The sequence below is a fragment of the Serinus canaria genome, chromosome Z, assembly GCF_022539315.1.
Source record: "Serinus canaria isolate serCan28SL12 chromosome Z, serCan2020, whole genome shotgun sequence".
Classification (NCBI taxonomy): Eukaryota; Metazoa; Chordata; class Aves; order Passeriformes; family Fringillidae; genus Serinus; species Serinus canaria.
This window is the reverse complement of record NC_066343.1, coordinates 28707297-28728665: the sequence shown is the minus strand read 5'-3', so window position 1 is coordinate 28728665 and position 21369 is coordinate 28707297. Positions and strand designations below refer to the sequence as shown.

The 21369-nt window shown below is 47.4% G+C and overlaps 1 protein-coding gene across 2 annotated transcripts in view; it reads left to right on the top strand.

The window, feature by feature from the left end:
• The first annotated feature begins 42 nt into the window (after window positions 1-42).
• CORO2A (coronin 2A) overlaps window positions 43-21369 on the top strand; it is a 57446-nt gene continuing 36119 nt past the window's right edge. Inside the window, exon 1 of one of the 2 annotated variants that reach the window (XM_030237405.2) lies at window positions 43-116. The gene's annotated coding sequence lies outside the window, so the exon portion shown is untranslated. Of the gene's footprint in view, window positions 117-376; window positions 459-21369 lie in introns of those variants that run through there. The other variant, XM_030237406.2, reaches the window with a different exon arrangement.

The following is a 21369-nucleotide window of genomic DNA, read 5'->3' as shown; positions in this document are numbered from 1 at the left end:
CCCGGCTGCGGGGCGCGGCGCGGGGGCGGGCCGGGGCGGGGACCGCGGGCGGGCCGGGCCGGGCTGGCGCGGCGCGGCTCCCGTGCGCACTTCCAGACCCCATCGCCAGCGGCAAGGTACGAGAGCGCGGGTGGTGGTGCGGGGCGTGGGGCCGGGACATGCGCGGGCAGGGCCGGCTCTGGCACCTGCCGCAGCCCGGGGCCTGCGGAGCCCGGCGGTCCCGGGGAGCGGGAGGGGACGCCCGCTCTGCCCGCCTTGCGCCGGGGGTGCCGCAGCTCCCTCCGGCCCCACCCCGCTTTGTGAGGAGCCGGGGCAGCCTCCCGCAGCCGCGGGCGCACCGACGGCCGGGGGATGCCTCGGCCGCCCGGCGCCTCGGGCATCCCTCCGTGCGTGCGGCGAAGCAGGGCGTTCCCGCCGGCCGCGGTCGGGGCAGCCGGTGTTGGTCGCGCCCTCGGCGGGTAAGATTCTTCGCTAGGCAGCAGCGCCAGGGCTATTCCTGCAGGGATCTGCCGGCCGGGTTTTGTGCGCGGGGTGTGGCGGACTGGCAGCCGGCCCACGGCGGGAGCCCTCCGACCCGGGGGTCTGCGGGCAGCGGTGCGCGGAGCAACAGGGCTTCTTGCCGACTCGAGCCATCCTAGCAGGATGGCTCATCAGCCTGGTCGGGAACGCTGCGCCTCCTGCCAGCCCTGCCGCCTGTGGCACGGTCTGGCATCTGTATAACTTTGCTTATTATTTATACAGAAGCCTCACCTATGGCTGTGTGTGCGATGGGTTAAATTTCGCCTCTTTCCTGCGAGTTGTGGGGAATTCGGGTGCTTGATGTCAGGGTAGGTCACATCTTGCACAGAGCGTGACGAGAGCCACATCAATAACTTTCTGCCACCGGGATCCCCTGGTCCCCCTTTTCCCTGATGGGGGAACAGGCACCTTGAAGGGGACTTATTTTCAGGCAGCACAGCTTTGATGCTGCAGCTCTGTCAAAGGCCAAGACAGGCTGTTGCAAAGGAAGACAGCACTTTGCAGACTGATGGCCCGGTGAGCCCAGCTATGTGCAGAGTCTGAACATATTGCTCACTTTGCAGGGAGTGGTGCCCTCCTTGTCGTGCTCTGGAGCATCCTGTCTGTTCCTGATTCCCATTCCGCCCTGCCCCAGCCCTAGCCCTTTTTATTTATACTTTCTAAGAAGACACTGTACTGCAGTCCTTTTGAAGGGTGTTCACCTGGACAGGCTTAGCTTTTGGCCCCTTGGGTGCTCAAGAGGAGTGATTTCTGCAGAGGATTCAGGGAACGTTTGGGAGAAGGTTGACTGATAGTTGCCTTTAAGCTTCTCCAGTGCAGGCTACCCAGTGGGTTAACAAAGGAGCAGCCTGTGTAGCCCTGCTGTTCCCTTTGTTCTTCCTCTGGCTGTGCCCTCTTTGGAGAGCTCTGATCTCTCCTGGTTTGATCAGAGATAGGGAGTGACTGATGGAGACACGAGGGAGTTCATGTTTTGGTTGTGAGCATTTCAGGAAACTCTAGAGCATTGGGAGGCAGAACAGGGGAGAGCTGGTTGCTTCTAAGAGACAGGAAAAAAAAGGCCTGTTTTCATCTGTGCTGCTGTTATTTGGTGAATTAGCATTATGACATCTATTATTATAGCTTTGATGAGCTGCATTTCAAATTCATACAATCTGTTACTCTGCAGCAACAAATCACTGCCCATTATCTCAGTAGAGCTGCCTTAGGAAACGTGAGACCCAGGGACTGATGATGTTTGGACAAAGAGCCACACAATTCTGCTGCCTGCATCCCAACCCTGCCCTAAGCTCCTCCTGGCCCCTCTTCCTCTGAGTCAAAGCACCTAAGCATGAGTGTGCCTGTTTTTGCAAGGCCAGGGGTGAGGGAGACCACTGTCTCCTGTCTGACCAGCAGCACTGATCACCTCCATCCCATGCATCCAGCTGGCTGCTGGTTGTATCTGTGCAGCAGGTGGATTTCCTGGTGGCAGGTCAGGGTATCTCCAGATGTTGTGTGCTTCTCATTCTCCTTTTCTGCCTGGGTAATTACTGTCTGTCTTTCAAGTGTGCTGGTTTGTCCCCTCTGAGCAAATTTCCCACTCTGCAAATGTCAGCAATGGAAAATACTTTCACGTTTCTGTGTCCGCTACATTTGTTAGTAGCTGGATAATGAGCGGATTTTCAGTTGCCTAAGTCTTTGTGTTTCTTTCTAGGTGCGTTGGCACCGGGCAGGCTGCTGTCTCTGGAACAGATTTATGGTGCTTCTGCAAGGGGGAGTTCTCTCTTGCCTGTGGGCTGTCTGGACTGCCAGATGCCTAAATGTGGTGTGAGCTGTGTTTTGGGGATGAATAGTTGAGTACAGAGCAGGTCCCTGTGCTGTAAGCTTCAGGTGTCCAAGCGCTCACAGTTACAGAGGTTTAGGGAGACAACTGAAAGCTTTGGCATATCCCAGAAAAAAAAGGTGATGCTTTGAGTGTTAGACGGTTCCCTTGGGGCAGGCTAAGCTGTATTTGATGCCTGACCTTGCAGGCTCCTCATAATTTGTGGTCAGTTTGCTGCCTCTGACTTTTTTGTATTCCTTGATCCACAGTGGCTGCATAGCATGAAGTCTTCATGCTACCTTGTTAGGTCCAGATTTCCCCAGCAGGGATTTTGACAATTTTTTGGGAAAACTGTTGGGGAATGGGCTGTGACAGAGACTCTGTAAAGAAACAGTGTGGAGGGAAACTGTCCCAGAGATCATTTCCCCACCATCCACTCTTGGCTGATTCAAGGGGACTCAGCCGGTCCTTAACAGCCACACCCTGTTCTCCACTCTCTTAGGAAAAGTTTGTTTGAAGTGTTTGCTTCAACAAAAAAGCCCCACAAAATGCCAGCACCTTATCTGAATGTTCCTGACTCCCAATTATAAACACCAGTGATCTTACAGCTGGCCAGTGGGCTGTCTGGGTGGCTGCTGGTGGTTGCTACTAAACTGCTGCTCGGAGGCAAGAGCATCCCTGGTGAGGCTGGACAGTAGCTGTGCTTTGAAAGAGCTGTGTCTGGCCACCTCTTGATGCACAGCAGGAGCACAGTCGGTCTGGTCTCTTGCTCCCGTGGCAAGAAGGCAGCGGAGCGATGGTGTGGTGAGGTGAAGCCAGTCATTACGTGGCTTCCCGTAAGCACAGGCTGTGGAGCTGCTCCGGCTGCGGAGCTGACTGAGGCAAGCAGCCTGCAGCACACTGCAATTATGCTGACGCGCCTCCTGCTTCTCCTCAGGAGAAACAGGAAAGACCTTTACATCATCCAGAAGGTTGTATTGGCTGAGAGATTTTGATACTCACAGGGTTATACTGGCTTGTAAGTAGAAGCTAGACTGGCCTAGTATTTCCAGGGATTTCCCCTCTGTGGTATTACAGGCTTGCCAGCAATTCCCCATTTTGAAAATACACCCTGCAGGGCTCTATTAGTGTAATGCTGATGCTTACTATTTCTAAAGCACTTTGAAGTTCACAAATAGGACTTTCTGACCCTCAGCCAAGCAAAATCCTTTCTAAAGCTTGGAGACATGCTGCTGCCAAGAGTAGGACCAATGACAGTGTGCAGCTCCAAGCCCTGTTCCCTCTTCCCTTGTTGACCTGTTCCCTGCTCTGCTTCACAGTTTCAAATTTTCCAGTGCAGTGCCCAAAGTTTGGTGCCTCTCTTGCTCTTTCTCCTGGGCATCCTTCAGGGCCCTGGTTTATTGAAGAGTTTCCTTCCAGTCTGGTGAATAGCCTGCTCTTCATCTCTGTGCCAAGAAACATGGACCTGCCTGCAGAGAGGAGGTTGCAACTGATGAGTCTGCACTGCCTCTCTCCCTCTGTGGGACAGAGTCACCTAAGAAAATGATAAGGAAGACAGAGCAGAAGTAAATCCCAGCAGCTATGGTGTTTTTATAGCTGAGATTAAGACAAAGTTCATGAAAGCTGATAAGATAGCTTCCAGGAAAGCAGCAGAGGACAAACTCCATCTTGTTCTTCATCCTGCAGTTCTGGGAGCTGTGCTTAAACAGGAGAGGAAGCAATGCTGGGTAAGAACTCCTCCCAGAAAAAAGTGACTGGGCAAGGCTGTCCATGTCAGGGTTGCATTAATACAGGAAATGTGATCCTCGTGACCTGAGCTTATACATAAAGTTGAGCAGGGACAAAAAAGTGCGTGGAGGGGCCAAGGCAAATACTGGGTTTACTCCCAAGAGCCAAAATTAATCAGTCCTTGCTCTCCAAATACCATGATTTAAAGTTGCCTTCCAGAGCATATGTTAAAAGGGCTGAATTCCTCCTTGGGAGAGTCTGGAATCTCTGGATCCCACCCCAGGTTTTCTGGGAATCAATGGTAAGGTGCATGAGAAGTACTTGGTGGGCAGGTGCCTTTTTCTCGGGCATGGCTCACTCTGTGGGCTGGGATATGGACTGAAACAGCAGGTGAACAGGAACACTTACAAGCACAGGTCTGGGAGCAGCAGATCTCTGTCCGTACTGTCTGTCCTACTCCAGCCCCACCTGGATCTTGTTTTGCTATGGAGTGTTAGCATGTAGGACATTTGCCAGTCTGCCAAAAGGACCCCTGAAGTGCTGCCCCTGAATGGCCCCCAGTGTCACACCACTGATCTGTGCTGAGTCCTGTAGCACCACAGCTACCCTGTTGGGTGTCTGTGCAATTTTGCTTTCTGGGCTGCAGCAAACTTGACTCTGCCAGTGCTGTTCAGCTCTCAGCCACCTTTCATATGGTTACATCAAGGTTATTTCAAACCAGTTATTTAAAACAGTGTTTCACAGTGTTTTCCCTAAGCAAGAATACACAAATCTTGAAAAATGTAAACCATATTGCCTTAGAAAAGCATAGCTACCATTTTGCCTGAATTGCTGGCACAGTTGCAGTGCTTGTTTCTAGGAAGCCTAACACTGATGTTTTTAGGAACACCACCTGTAAAGTGAATGATGCCAGGAAGGACCAATCTTCCTTGTCACCCTTGGTTTCTTCTATTCTATCTGCTCCTTAAAAGGAGCCTGTGCTGGCAACAAAATTGCAGGGTAATAGGTACAGAGAATCCAGACAACTCTTTAATTGCAAGAGACAAGTGGAAGTAGTCAAAGATTGTCTTGCTAACATCTACTTAAATGTAATTAGTTCATATTATTTTTCTCTGCCATTTTCTCTAATTTAATTTGAATACCAAAATACACATGTAGAGGAACAAAAACAAAATCAGAATGGCATTGCTCCAAGTTCCTGCTCTTGTAATGTTCAGCTTCTTCTACATGAGAGCTCTTTTCCTTCCAGTCAGACAGGATCTGTCTTCTGACCCCTCCTGCCTGTGGTCATGGCTGTTTCACTTTGAATTTGCAAAAGGTCCTTATGTCAGTAACTGATGCTCAAGTCTTAATTGAAAAGATTGACTTTACCAATGATAGCCTGGCATCTGACATGTTCCATAGAAATCAATTGGAATTCAGTGTCTCACAGTTTTAAAAATCATGGCATTTATTTAAAGGGTTAATAGGGATTGAAGTGTTTGACTTCACAGCCCCTTGCATCTACTTGAAGCTCATGTTCCTGTCATACATTAATCTTCTTGTGCAGTAGTTCTGGCTGTGATGAATCCTGCCAGGATGTGCCAACACAAGTCTTGGAGCAGAAAAACCCAACCCTTCTATAAGATTTTGTAGGTAAAAGCTCAAGTGGAAAGTTGATGCTTTTGTCTTTTTTGGTCTCCAGGTTGTATTTTGGTAAACTCTTGGTTTCTGTGGAATTGAAAAGATCAAAAATTGCTTTTGTCTTTATAGATAATGGATTCTTCAATTGGGCTGACAAACCACAATGAGAACCAGTAGCTGGAAGCAGAAGTTACTACTTGGCAAAATAATAAGGCAGTTGGGTTTTTAGCAGCAAAGAGGAGGAATCGTGGGAAGAGCTTCCCAGGATGATACATAGCTAGAAACTTGAACAGGATGATCACCTAAATAATGTCACTCAGTGCAGATAGCAGTGTTCTCTGGAAGTAGGTGACATCTCTCAGTCTGCCATTAGCCAAACAGCAGCTACCTGGCCTCCTGCAGAAATTTCTATTCTCAGCTTGTCACCCTTAGAGCATCTCATCTCATCTCACAGATACATGTCCCCTCTCCAAGCTCCCAGCATGTTCTGCTGGGCTTTGCCTTTAGGGTCCCAAGGTGGTGTTCTGGTTCCCTAACACAACAGCTGACTTTCTCTCCTGAGTTATGTTTTATGGTCGCTGGAGGGATGACAATTTGAAGGCAGGAGTCCTCTGAGCCAGTTTGAACATTGACTGTAAGTGGAGAAGGACTTCATTGCCTGTGTTGACTTGAGGTCTGGAGAGGGTAGGGTAGGTAACTCATCCTCATGGAGGCAGAGCACTGGGTAGGACCAGTACCTGCTTTTGTGATTGGTGTGTAATGACCTACTGAGTTCACAATTATCCAGACAGGGGCTTAGCAGGATGGTTTTCTTGCCTTTAGTACCTCCACCTCTGGAGATTTTCAGAATTCACATGAATGAGGCTGTGAAAAGCCTGGCCATGTTTTGACTGGAAGTTTGTGCTGTGGACCATCCGAGGTCCCTCCCAGCCTAAATTTGCCTGTGATTTGGTCATGATACTAGAAGCAAAATCCTGGTGATGATATTAGAAGCGGAGGTTTCGCTAAGTTAAAGCAAGGAAACCCACAGCTAAAATCCACCTAGAAAGTCTGTCTTGGTCCTTGTGTCCCATGCTTCTTTTCCAATCTTCATGATGCATGTTGAACTCGGATAAGTGGTTAAGAATGCCTAACTTTCTCTGCAGCACACATATCTGCTTTATAGGTTGGTGCGCTGAATTGAGAAAAAATATCAAAGGATATCCTTAAGAACATTTTGGTCATCCTAGAGGTTTGAAAAACCCCTATTTCACTAAAGCTTATCTTGCTCTTAGCTTTGGGGAATCTCTTTGTTTTGAGACTTTTGATTTGGTGTCCAGTTGTCTGTGGGCTGTTACTAGAACAGGGCTTCTTCAGCCTAATAGAGAAAATGCATTTAATGTGTAAAGAGGGAACTGAAGTGACAATTTCTCTACCTTCTCTTTCTTTCAATTTTGAGAAACTAGTCATTATTTTATGCATGGTTTTGCATATTTCTGAAGAGTTTTAAAATGTCCTACCCATACTTCCTTCCCTGACATGACTTGCAACATGAACTTCTCTATGACTTCATGACAGCTTACCTTACAGATATTGAAAAAAAAAAGCAGCATTTGTACTCTTGTTTCTGCCTGTCTTGAAGTCAAACTCAGTTGTGTGAGTTTGGAAGATTAATGGCACTAGAAGTGTTTCACGCACCTTTTGCTGTTGTGGGGTTCTGCTTCCACTGGTGCCACTGGCCACTACCAGTACAGGCAGATGATCACACAGTGGTTTTAGTCTCTTAGTGTGGAAATCTGCAAGCGTCTTTGACTCCTGCAGAAAAACCAGACATCCCCAGGAAATCCAGATTTTTATTTTGAGTTATTTCCAAACTAACCCTTTTTTAACTTTCATACCAACCTGTATCATTACCTGCTGTTAATTTTTTTTTACCTATGCCTGGAGTTCCCTGTCATGACAGTGTCATCCAGGGCAGGTGTAGCACTCACCTGCAGAACTTGAGCCTGCTCAGGGAGCCCTCCGTGGGACTCGTCCAACTTGCTGTCATCTCTGGCTAGGCTAGGAGCACAGTGCTGACTCTCCACTGGCTCTGACCAGTCTTCAGAAGTTTCCTGGAGCCTGAAGGCTATCGGGTACTGGAAAGCCCTAGACACTAATGTAGTTTCATGAATGCATATAAGATAGCCACAGAAGACTGCATATTCAGATAGCTGCAGTGAGGCCCAGTGTGTCCTACCCAGTGCGTTATTTCTCACTCTTCTTCACACAGACGGTCTTTGTTTTTGCTGCCTAAGGCATGGAAATAGCATCCCAAGCTGCCTGGCCTGCATTATGTCAGGAATTCAGAATTCTGTTTTAATTCGCAGCCAAATTTTAAGGACTGTGTTACCTTTTTGGGTTTTCTTTAATTTTTTTTTTCTTTTTCCTACTGATTTAAAAAAAAAAAAAGCCAGAACTATCTGGATACATCTATAATGCAACTGGGTCTTCCATGCCTCATGCCAGACTAGCTTCCTGCAGCTCACTGAGGACCTGGTAATGCAGAAGGGAATGCTGAGGAGGACAACTGTTTAGCTTGGAAAAGGTATGTCTGAAAAGGGATATGACATACAGCTTTTCACATATGGTAGTATGATGGGATGGAGAGTTCAGATAGGGAGTGATTGTTCCTCTGTTTATCATTGCCCAGGAACTACAGGATACAGATAAACAGTGGAACGCATTGACATAGGATGTTGGGGATGTGGTTCAAGAAAAGCCATTAGATGAATCTGCAGGCGGAAAATCCATTAGGGCTGGCTAAACAGACAGATAAGCCTTTGGCTCAAAAAGTCAGTGAGGCACAGATGCCCAGAGCTGACTCAAAGGCATAGAAAAGATCAGTTTGTTGGCGTGGATATCAGCTGTGCTGGGGAAATAGGCTGGCATAGAAAGCAGCAGTGGTAGAAGGAGAGAGAGCCTGTAGCAGGGAGGTCTGCAGGGATGTGGAGGCACTTCCAGAGGTGCTCCTGCCTGGAAGGGCTGAAGAGAAGGCTGGTGCATTGGGACAAAGCTGGAAGATGATCAAAACTCATACTGGCGGAGGTACGTGAAAGGGCTGGCAGGAATGAAGTATACAGTAATCAAACTACTACAATGTGGGAGGAGAGGCTGATCTTCATTGCTGGGAGGTGTGAAGATGGAGAGGTGCGAAGAACGAGACTGGAGGAGAGCAGTGGTGCTGAATCAAACGATCAGAGATTGAGGAGCACCTAAAAGAAATATAAGAGTGCAGTACTTGGAGGAGAGGAGGTAAAGCAAATAGTCTATATGAAGACAGGTAAGGCTGAAGGTCAATCAGAGAGGGATGTCTATGTGCAGTGACTCACCTCTATGCTAACTGTAGCATCTATAGTTCAAGAAAAGCAGATCTGGAGAGTGAAAGAGGTGATATCAGGATTTTTATATCCACAGGCATTTTGGATGTTTTAATTTGACTCAGCTGGTTCCATAGCAGATAGAGGATACTGGGACCTGATCCTGGAATGATTTAATTTCAGCTGGAGGGAATCCTGTCTGCATGTTCCAAGATGGCTTTGCAATGCAAACTGGAGTGCAGTGAATGGCAGCAATAAAGAGATTGGCCCCAAACCCATGGTCCAAGTCTGAACCAAACAATACTTTTGGACTTGCACTGATGGAATAGTTTCAGAGTGATGGCGTGGTTTCCAGAAACCGTATATTTGCCAAGCCCAGGAGGTGAATGAATTGGCACAGAATCTCTTTTCCCTGGCCGGGAAAGAATGGGTAGTCTTCCTACTTAGTCGGCATCAATCATAGCCAGACTAAAAACCAAAGAGCAAAACTCAACCTGCTACTGATGCTCTAAGTGATGAATTGTAAAATTGATGATGTATAGGGTACCATACTCACAATGGGGTGACATCAAACTGGAGACCTGTCCTTAGTGGGCTTCCACAGGGCTCCATCCTTGGCCCTTGGCTCTTTAACACTTTCATTAACAACTTGGGTGCAGGACTAAAAGGGATACTAAGCAAGTTTGCCATGACACTAAATTGCAGGAACTGTTGACTCCCTTGAGGACAGAGAGGCCCTGTGGAGAAACTCTAATAAAATAGAGGGCTGGGCAACCACTAACAGTATGAAGTTTAACAAGGGGAAGTGCTGGATTGTGCACTTGGGGTAGGGCAACCCTGGATGTGTGTATAGATTGGGGAACAAGAGACTGGAGAGCAGCTCCATGGAAAATGACCTGGGGGTCCTGGTTGGTGTCAAGCTGAACATGAGCCAGCAGTGCCCTGGCAGCCAGGAGGGCCACCTGTGTCCTGGGGTGCATCAGGCACAGAATCACAGCTGGGCAAGGGAGGGGATTGTCCTGCTCTGCTCTGCACTGGGGCAGCCTCACCTCCAGTGCTGGGGGCAGTTCTGGGTCACACAATGGGAAAAAGACATTGAGCTGTTAGAGAGTGTCCAGAGGAGGGCAATGAAGGTGGTGAAGGGCCTTTAGGTGAAGCTGGATGAGGAGCAGCTGAGGTCACTTGGTCTGTTCAGGCTGAAGGAGACTGAGGAGAGACTTCATTGCAGTTATAACTTCTTTATGAGGGGAAGAGGAGGGGCAGACACTGATACCTACACTCTCATGACCAGTGACAGAACTTGAGGAAAAGGCCTGAAACAGATTTAGGGAAGGTTTACGTTGGATATCAGGAAAAGGTTCTTCACCCTGAGGGTGGTTGGGCACTGGAACAGGCTCCTCAGATAAGTGGTTACAGCACTGTGCAAGACCCCTTGGGGCCCCCTGTGTGGGAGACTCCTAATAAAAAATTCTATGCCAGGAGTAAGAGACAAATGGGACTTTTTCAGTCTTCAGGTTGCTGTTTATTTTTATCTTATCAGAAGTTCTGCGTGCCGTCTACACCAGACTCAGTGCACACAGAGAAGACAGCAAAAAAGGTCACAAGATGTACAGTTTCAAGGCCTTTTAAAGCTGTTTTATCCAATAAACCCTTAAAATGTACTTTATTTCTATTTATCTATCAATAACTAATTATTTGTCTGCTATGTGGCATCTGTGTTGCGACTCTCCCCAGCCAATCACCCTGTGCCACCAACACAGCAGAAAATGGAGTAGATAAAGAAGAAGAAGACCAGACAATGCCCCAGATCCTCCATTTTGTCTTCTATCTACCTCCATGCTAAAAACCCAAAACTCTAAATTTTTCACTCTAATATACTATTATCTATTTCACACACTTGCAGATTCCAATTCATCCCAAAGTCTCGGAAACCCTCTCCGTGGACAAAGGTTAAAAGCAGTGTTTTCCTGGGAATCGGGACTTGTCAGGACAGGCAGGAAAATATTCCCCATATCCTGGGTTCCGACACAGCACGGGAGAGTTTGGACAACTCTCTCACATGGAGTGACTCTTGGGAATATCCTGTGCAGGGACAGGAGTTGAATTTCAATAATCTGGATGGGTCCCTTCCGACTCAGCATATTCTATGCTTCTGTGATGTGGTGGAAGAAAGCATTGGCTGTTGTGCCTGTGAGACCTGCCTTTGCTGCTCTCTTGCTGGCTTGTCATGCTTCATATAAGCGGCACCTGCTGTTAAAGAGCTCAAAAGTGTGTTAGGAGTTTTATGGAGAACAGACAGATGTCAATTCTGACTTAATCAGCCACTCAAAGAGAAAGGCCTCAACTTGAATCATAATTCCACAGGCTCTGCATGGGTGTAGGAGAGTTTCCCACACTTCTCTTCTGTGTGGGCCCCTCACTATTTTTTGTATGCAGATGATGCTGTAAGGGCGGTGAAAGAATTCTGCAGCAATGGGTTTCAGAGAATACCTCTGATGCTGCCTGCTGCCTTTCAAGGAAAAAAGTCCTGCTGTCATTGCCCTCAGAAGGACAGGAACCATTTCCCACTAATTCTGGCTCACATCTGGGAAACTTTCAGCTGGTTCTTCTCTGGTCTATAGTAGTAGGTATCTGTGTCCTTTGCTGCCAAACCCATTTGCTAAGAGAAAGAAACAGCTTCTGGGAGGGCAGTTAGAGGGCCAGGCTCTCCCTGGCACTGACAATGTAATAAGGAGACCAAGAATGCAAGCTGCAGCTGGAGAGAAGTAGGTCAGACATTAGAGAAAACTTCATCCCCAGGAGGGCAGTGGGACCAGGCAGGTAGAGGCCATAATCCTTAGGGATTTTGAAGGCTCCACATCTGTCCTGAGTTAGAACTATGGGTAGGTTGACTGTGAGGCTTAACTGGAGATAAGAGAGGTGGAGTCTCCTACACTGTGCCCTTGTATGGTTGTGCTTTCCTTCCCAGACAAATAGGAGCCTGGTTAGTGCCCCCCAGCTCCTTAGCAGTTTTAATTTCCCCAGGCAGTTTCAGAGGTGAGATACAGACTTGGTGTCACAGGCCAGGATCTCATCACATTCGAGCCTGTGTGCACAGCTCCAGCCACGGGGGAGTGCAGTGACACAGCGTCACTTTAGAGGGAAGGGCTGTATATCCAAACATTCGAGTGAGGTGTGTAACCTCCAAACCTTGACAGTACTCAGGAGAAACATCTGCACTGGGTGTATTTCCATTGTCTCACCATCCTGCTGGGCACTTTAGGTTTTCTCATGTATCTGTGTTCTGGTGGCAGCCACAACTGCTCAGGTAGGCAGAAGAGGTTTGAGGGGAAATCTGGCTATCCCAATGGATTCCACTTGGACTCCTGTGGGCAAATAACCAAGATATTGGGATTCCCTGGAGGTTAACAATCTTGAACCCTTGAACCAGTGATGCTGAAGGAAAACCTGTGCTGCAAGGAAAGCCTTCTGTACAGTAGCCTTTAGCAAAGACACCCACTCTGCCAGATGTCTGCAGGCCTCACAGTAAAGGCAGGAGGACCAAGTGTCCTTCCCAAAGAACATAGCAGGTTTCTGACACCCAGCTGCATCATTTTGATGGGGAGCTGAACTTTGGTTTCTGAAACCCAGAAGCCAGCTTGGCCTTGAATAGCAGGAAACTTCTTTTTGAGAAACAGGAGAGGGAAAGCCTGGCGTTCTGGTTTCAGGAGAAACTGCTGAGCTTTGCAGAGTGTCTGATGATGAGTTTTTCAAGGTTGCCTTTCTGACGAGAAATGTGGCAATGTCCCTGAAAGTTCCTTTTTAAGCTGAGTTTTTGGAGGTGGGGGGGGGGGACAGAAGAGGCTTCCAGTTTTTATTGCTCTTTGAACCAGGATTGTTTTATTTGCTTTAGTTTTGTAATGAAGCAGGATCTTGCCAGCATATAAAAGGTCTCTAAGGTGGAATTTGCCCTCTTGTTGAATTCAGAAGCACATTAGTACTCACAAGGAAGTTGATAAGCAATAATATTTTCTTTGCTGCCCAGGTAACCAGCAAAGTGAATGAGGGCATTGTCTCTGGAGAATGCAGGCAAGTTAGCTTTATCTTTCTGTACACAGGCTATCTTGGAAGGCTAGAGGTGAATCAGAGGAAGGTGAGGCTTACCCTCCAAAGAGGATGGCATTGCCCCATCCTCTGCTTCACTAATACTGCCTCCTGCCCTTCCTGAGAGCTCTGATAAGCCTAATGAAACTGAGCTGAGGTTTGGGGTTGTTTTGGGTTTTGCTAATTTCCATACTCCCCTGATCCAGTATGGTGTCTTGTAAAGGCCATGTTGACTGAAGGCACTTATGTCCTCAACTCACCATGTTTCTTTCTGTCAGAACTTGCAGAATATGGCACCACACGAGGCAGAAGGGACAGGCTGAGCTGCCAAAAAAAGGTATTACCACTGAGTGTGGAATCATCCCTGGAGTGTTCTCCTGTGCCTCCTGGGATGTATAAACTGACTTTGCACTCACTGAGCACAAGTGTCTTCACACACACTGAAGGGTGGTCTGTATGCTTCAGCTTGATTTATAGCTGACGTTGGCTGAAAAATATTAATAAAGAAACTTCTGCTGTGACTGGGGGTGATTCGTGAGCGAGTGGTGTGAACCTTCAACAAGTAGAGCTCCAGGTGCTGTTGGCAGAGGAGTAAGAATGATGGTGCCCCAGGCTCCCTTGCTCCAGGGTGAACCACTTTGGTTGGTTATGGACAATGATGCTTGTCAGGCCACTGCAGGGAAGCCCAGCATCTGGCAACAGACCCTCCATGGGCTCTTCCCACTCCTGGGCTTTCTAAGCAGGCTGGAGGCTCCCGACTGCTTTATGCCTATAACAAAGGTAAAACCAGCCCCCCATGAAATTTAATAAAGATAAAAGTCAACTTCTGCCCCTGATGTGCAGCCTCTCCCTGCAGTGAAAGGAGCAGCTCTTGTGAAGGCTGTGAGGGTCCTGGTGGGCAGCAAGTTTGACCAGAGTCATCTGGGTAACTCTGGAGGGCAACTGCAGCCTGAGCTTCTCCACAAGATTCCAGAGAGGCACATTTCCCAAGGAGGCCAATGGGATGTCCATCCTCATCAGTCTTTCAAACTCAGCTGTACAGTCTCAGCAACCTGACCTCCCTTTTTAGTGAACTTTGCTGTGGGCTGAGGACAGGACTGACTCAGGACCTCCAGAAGTGCCTTCTGGCCTGAGGTTTTCATGTGGTTCTGTGACTTAGTGTTGTAATTTCTCTTTGCTTCTCTCCCCTGTCCCAGGGGGGCTCAAGTAAGCATTTGGTGTCAAGCACAGCAATAAAATAAAGAACAGGTGACAATTGAGCCAATACTTCATGATGTGCACTTCAAAGTGTTTTGGGGGGTTCTACCCAAAATATAGTCTTGGAGTCCTCACCAGATGAGGTGACAGGAGAGCTTGAGCCTCTTCAGAGCTGCCTGAGGCTATGGTCTCTGCCACTTTTTCTTTTTGCTCTCTTTGCTGCTCTTCACCATCATTGCTGACTGTGCTAAGTTGAGTTAAAAATAACCTGGCTGAGCTATTTATATAAGGCACATGTATTCCCTTGTCCATCTCCCTGCTTTGCCAGCATAGCAGAAGAGCACAGAAGTACCAGGCAGTGGGGATGTGGCAATAACATGGACAGGTGTCACCATGAGGGTGTTATTAAGCGGGATGCCATTTGGTGTGGCTGCCTGCCTTGGGGAGTGCTCTGTGGTTTAAACCTGTGACTGAGCACAAGTGAGGCTAGAAAACTCATCAAGGAAGGCCACGGGATTTTTGCTGTCTCAACCTTGTCTTGTGAAGAGTGGTCTTGTTTCACTCACTCCTGGCAGCCCTTCCTGCCCCTGGATATATGTGCTTAAAATTATTTTGAGGGTCACAACACTTGGTGTATCTTCTAAAGTAGAAAAATTTGCACGATGTGCATTTTGCCAAGCTTGGGACCTTGGCATGAATTTGGGTCTAGCTGGGCAGCCTTGGGTTCCATCATTAGAAAGATGCTCTGAGACAAAAAATCCTGTACCAGCTGGTGATGATGATTGTGGGGTGGAGCCACTGTCTCACATCTCCTGAGGCTGTGTCCATGTGGCACTACTGCCAGCAGGAGGGAAGGGCTGACACGTCTCCTGCAAGGACTCACATGAGACCTCGAGTCCTGCCCCAGCCAGTGTGCACCAAAAATAAGGGGCAAGAGGGGCTGCTCTGCAATCTCAGAGAAATTCCTGTTTTGTGGAGGATATCAATCCATTATTTCAGTTTTGAGTGACTCCTTCACCTTCCTACTTCATGTCCTCTCTACTTGTGCAATGTTTATTCTAGAGCTGTTTGTTTTCCACAGCCAGCTTGCTGGGGCACCATATTTAAGTACCTGTGCCATGCTGGAGAGGTGCAAATATTTTTGAATGTTATTTAGAGCTGGGTTTTCTGATAAGAGACAGCATCTCTAGAATATATTGTTCTTTGAGGTCTTGCTTGCTGCTGTGATTTTGTCCCCCACCATTTCTGTGGACCCTGGTCCATTGGCACTGGTGGCATGCCCTTCCTCAGGTAGCCTGCATGATGTGCTGCTGCATGGGGTGACAGAAGCAGTTTTCCCACATCTCCTGGTGTGCTTCCCAGGAGAAGGGACCTTTGTGCTTCTGGAGAGGAGCAATGCTCAGACCAGCACTGGTGATGGACATGGACAAAGCATCTCTTTCCATCACCTGTTCTGCTTCTGAAAACACAGATTGGAGCATCTGACTGATGCTTGTTTTGGTGAAGGCTCTTTGCCCATGCTTCATTATGAGGCTGCTCTGTAGTGCAGGAGAAGGATGAGGTGTGTATGCTGTGTGTCTGGTGAGTCCAGCATGTTCCTCTTGGGAAGGGCCGGCTGCAGGCTATGAGCTGCTTTTGGGAAGAGACACGTGTCTATTTCTGAAAGCCGACTGAAACCTTAGTCTGAGCTGCCTTAATCTGAGCCCCGGGAACGGTGGGTGTGGATCCTTATGGAACAAAAGACAAAGAAAGGCAATTGATAAAATCGAGGCCCATCGAAGGATGGCTGATTTAAAAGGCTGGTTCCCAGCTGGCCGATTTAAAAGCTTCCAGCTTTGCTCTCAGATAGGCTTGTTTTTCCAAGGATAGGCCTCTGAGCAGCTGTAAAAAAGGTCCTGCTGCCTGATAGAAAGGCGTGCTGAAAGGTTTTTATTTGCTACTGTGGATTGATTGGAGTACAGATGCTCTGGAAGACGCGCTGCATTATTCATGTGGCAGATACCGTTGCTAAAAGCTAATGTACAGCCTGGAGGCTGTGAGGAATGGTATGGTCCTTTGTGTGGTTTTGTTGATTCACTAGAGAGCCTGGACTGCTCTTAAGCTTTTTTTTTGAATACTGAGATTGATAAAGCAAATCGAGGAATGTGAGATGCTTAGTTAATGGTTCTCCACCTCCTTTCTTGTTTACAAAAACTATTCGAAGCTTTCTTCTTTTTATTTTTTTTTTTAATGCATTATTCATACAAAACTGCTTGCTAGGCTGGCCCTGTTTCCCTGTTTGCAAGACTTCACCAGTAACTCAGTTTTCTTGTGGCACCATCTTAAACTGCTTCCCTATCCTGGCTGGAGTGTCTGCAGTAAGTGTCCCACTTGGAATTCTCTGTTAATGCATAATCAGCAGCCTTACCCTTTAGGTTCCTGCTGCTGTACACAGATGCTGGGGCAGCCGGCAGCAGCAGGGCTATGGGACACACACAGGCGCTGTCTTTCTGCACGCTGGCTGCAGTGGAAGGCCTCACACAGGGTTCAGCATGCACTGCTGTGATGCACTGCTGTGGTACATGGGCCCCGTTTTTGTGTGGAGAGGCAAAACTGCAGCGCGTGGGGGCAAAACTGCAGTGTGTGTGCTTGTGACTGGACTGCCTGGGATCCTGTTCTGGGGACTGAATGCACAGAAGCTGGCCTGAGAACATGTGTTTTTCTGTAGCTCTCTGTGCTGACTGTTATCAGCTGGCTGTCAAATGACATGGTCAAGAACATGCTGTGATGGTTAAGTCCTCCATCTGGGGATTCTGAACTGATAAACCTCACCTCCAAGGCAATGTTTTCTTCCCAAGGATTTTGTTTCTCAGACCACAGTTGTGGAAGAGACATGGCCTCAATGCAGACTCCACCTGCCCTGCACTGGGTGCAAACAAGTCATGAACCAAGAGGTGAAAGCCACCATATCAGTGTTGTTTATTTCTCTTAACAATAACAGTAACAATAAACTTGTAGCTCCTGAGCTTGTAGTGTTGCTTGAGATGACATGTGCAGATGGTATTTAAAGCTCTGGGTTGCTTTATAATCATATGGTCTGGTTGACTTTGGTTCCAAAGGAATTTATGACTGGTAATTTCCCCTTGATGGTGTTATAGCACAGAAGTGGAATTTGGATGGCGAGGTCTAGGGTGTGTCACCTGCTGTATTGCAGATATGGCTAGGAGAGTGTCCATGGCTTTGAGGGGAACCCAGCTTAAGCTGAGAGGTTCACTAACCATTTGGTGTGAAAGGTTTGTGGAAAGCAAGTCCAGAAATGAAATGATCTGGTCTTATTTGGCATCTGAACCAGAGGGCTGGTATCTGGTGATGAAATTCTGAGGGCTCTGATTTTGTCTTGAAGCAGCAACTCAACACATACAGTGATAAACCAGGAAACTGTTTCTCATGTGCGTTTCTTACAAATTGTAGATAACAATTCCTCTGTTTGAAATTCCTCTGTTTGCCTTCAGGGTTGCCTTTTTAAGGGTGCATTTGTATTCTGTCTTTGAAGATGGAAACGTGTGGGTGGATTTTTGGGAAAAAAAAAAAAAAAGGCAAACTCAAAAATGTAAACCTGAGACAATTAAGTTAGATTAAAAATGTTGCCTGGCTGAGGATGGGAGCCAGCAAAAACATGGGTGTGGCAAATGGACACACCTGGGCAAGTGGATGGCCATCGTATGGCGTGGCTTCTGTGTGCTTGTGGCTGTGCTCTGATTGTGCTGCGGGGCACAGGGAAGTCACTGTCAAAGGACAGCACTCAGACATGCTGGACTTAGGAGGTGTATGGCTGATTACTTGCAAAGATAATGCATAAATGTTTTGAAGAGTGTTCTCAGGGAGCAATTCCCCACCCCTTTCCAGGGCAGGAAAAGACAATTCCTATTTTGAAATTAAAGAGCTATAGGAAGAAGAAACAAAAATGGCAATGATAATGTTATCTGCTGAGCAGTAAAGTGTGAGCTATAGTTGCTCTCTGGATTTCTAGAGCTGTTGCTTTTCATGTACTGCAAAGGACAGACACCTTTGATTATCCTGTTACTACCACTGGGCTTTCCAGGCCTGTTTATGTGGGAATACATTTTCAGCAGAAGCTAAAGCCTGTAATTATATTAATACAATCGCACCAGTATTGCTGGTCCTCCTTGGCATGCATAAACTAATCCAAAAGAGGTACTTCTTACAGGGGTAAAGGAGAAGATGCTTTCATCCCTATCTTGCCTTTAGAGAGCCATGTCTGCACAAGTTCATTTGTTGGCATGCAGAGTAAAACCCAGTGTGGGCAGAAGTGTGAGGCTGCCTGTCCTGCAGAGAGCTGCCAGGTTGCACAGTGCTGCTGGCCTGACTTTCCATAGTAGAAGCAGCAAGACTTTGTGCAGGCCAAGAAGGCAGCCTGTGACAGGAGGTGTTCTCTGGCCCACTGATTCTGAATCTGGGCTCCTGGGTGTTGCTCCAGATGTCCAGGTGCAGATGAGACAGGGGGCCTTCTCCTGCTGCAGATAAGGCTTTCTGTGAGTGATCTGCTAATGATACAGATGCTTGCTGTGCTGGGCAAGGAGCTTAGTCTTGTGTGTTGGAAAAACCTGTTCCCAGAGCCCCAGGAGAAGAGAAGTTGGAGATTCTGAGGAATTGCACCCTTGGTAGCATGTGAACAACAAGCACCTTATTGTCCTGCATGCAGCCCAGTTTGGGGATCCCAGCGGGTTCTTGGAATGCTGGCTGCTTAGCCAGGGAGTTGCTGCCTAAGGGATTTGATCAGCTCAGCAGCACAGTCCAGTCTGGTAGGGATCACGGCTTCCAGCCACACTGGATTCTTCTAGGGACAAATGCAGAGCCCTCCCCAAGCCTGGCTAAATTCCCCTGTGACAGCAAGAAGGGATGAGTGGTACTTCAGACTGCAGTGGGGCGGGTGATGTTGGACAGTGCTCATGGCAGATGTGTGGAGACCCCAGTCAGTGGGGCTTCAGCACACATGAGGAGCTGCCTGAAATTAACTCAGAGCAATTAACATGTTGTCTTTGAGTACTGTACAGAGGATGGAGGAGGTTCCTGAACTCTAGACACAAGAAAAAGTGTAACAGATGAGAGAAATAATGAGATGAAAAAGGCAGCATGAGCATGGCGAAACCAATCATGTCAGCACTCTGATTTCATCTTCCAGAGGGTGGTAAGCCCAGTGGATGTGGGGTCATTTATCTTGACTTCAGAAAAATGTTAGCCGATAGCACATAAGGGAATATGTGCTATATACATCTATCTGTGGTCAGGTATATGTAAATTTGGTGAGAGAATTGTAGAGGAGAGCTTACATGACAGCTTGGAATGTAAGGATTTATTGAGAAGAATTTGTAGGGTTCTTCCTGACATCTAATGCTTTTTGTATTTTTATTAGCAATTAGGACAAAGGAATTAAGAACAGGAAACCAGGAGGAGCAGGAAGCTTGCAGAATGACAGGGCTCTGGTTAAACTGCCTTGATGACCTGAAGTAATGGCATAGGAAAATTACGAAATGGTTCAGCAGAGAGAGGTTGTGGTCTCCAGATAATGCAGGATCATCAGTGCAGTTCTGCAGAAAAGCATCCAAAGGCTGCATTTAATTCCAACATGACCCAGTGACATGCTGTAGAAAGAAAATGATAAATATGAACTGGAGAATATCTGTTAAATTTAAAAGGGAGCCTTGGATGGTTCTGTCCATGCATATTAGTGGAACAGATGCATTCTGACAGTTTTAGGTGCAGCTGCTCTGGTACAATGCAGATGAGCCAAAGAGAGTGGAAGCAAGGAGGACAAATTCATCAGCTGTTCAGAAACATGTCTGACAGAAGGAGAATGAGGTAAAAACTGGGAAGACTGGGAAGCTGTGTGTCAGCTGTGAAGGAAAGCTTGCTGCACTAAGAAGGGTTAGAATCTTTTGCCCGGGATCTGACTAAATAAAATAAGAAGCAAGGGACAGTGATGGTACAAAAGGAGATTGAATTTTGACAGTGGAGGAAAGCTGCATAATTGAAAAGGCAGCTGTCTAAGTTTAGTGGGATGCTAATGGTCTCCCCATTACCTGAGAATTTTGGGGAAGAAGTTCTTAGGGGCGGATGTAGAAAAATGAATGAGAACGACAGGAAAAAGATGGACTCACAAGACCTGTGATGATCTGCTTTTGTTCCATGAATTTATGCTTCCCATTTAAGGACCTTCTTGCTAACCTCATACTGTGGTGAGGAAGTATCATAGCACTGGAATCTGAATATCCCATGTCATGGTGATTTTGGGTTTTCTTAATGCAATTTGGCTTGTGAACTCTGGCAAAAGTTTACAAAAGCTGGGCTGACTCTCCATCTTTCTCACTCTTATCTGTGAATCTACTAAGTTCCACTTTTACTACTTTGATGTTATTCTCCTTTTCCCAGCCTCTCCAGGAACCTGCCTTCTCACCTGCCTGTTCCTCATCTAGTTGGTTTTGATTGAGAGAGTTTGCACTGTGGTCCAGCTATTTTTGTTGCTTTATGTCATCTGTTTGAGCTGTGGCTTGTTTTCTTTCCCCTTAGCATGGCCCACATGACAAGTCCCTCGCAGGCAGTGTTGTGTAACAGGGGTATCTTCCATCCTTTTCACACTGAATGCACACAGAAAGTTCTGATCTACTTTCACTGTCCCTGTTCAGGATCCTTACCCAAGAGATCAGTGCAGATTTCAGAGGATTGCAGCATGGTTGAGGGTGGAGGTACCTCTGGACTTCACCTAGTCCAGCTGCCATCTCAGAGCACGTTCAGGGCATTGTCTAGTTGGGTTTTGAGTATCTCTGAGGCTCCACAGCCTCTCTCAGCAACCCATGTCTCAGACAGGCAGAGTAAGTGATCACACTCAGAGTCTAAGAGTTCCTTTTTACGTTTAACTCCCTGGTCAAGCTCAGGCTGAACAGCCTGTGGTTCCCCAGATCCTCTCTCTTTTCCTTTTGAAGGTAAGGGTGACACCTACTTCTTCCAGTCCTCAGGGACGATACCCCATTGCCATGAACTTTCAAAGAAAACCAGGAATGAGCCTGCAGGAGCAAGGGCCAGCTT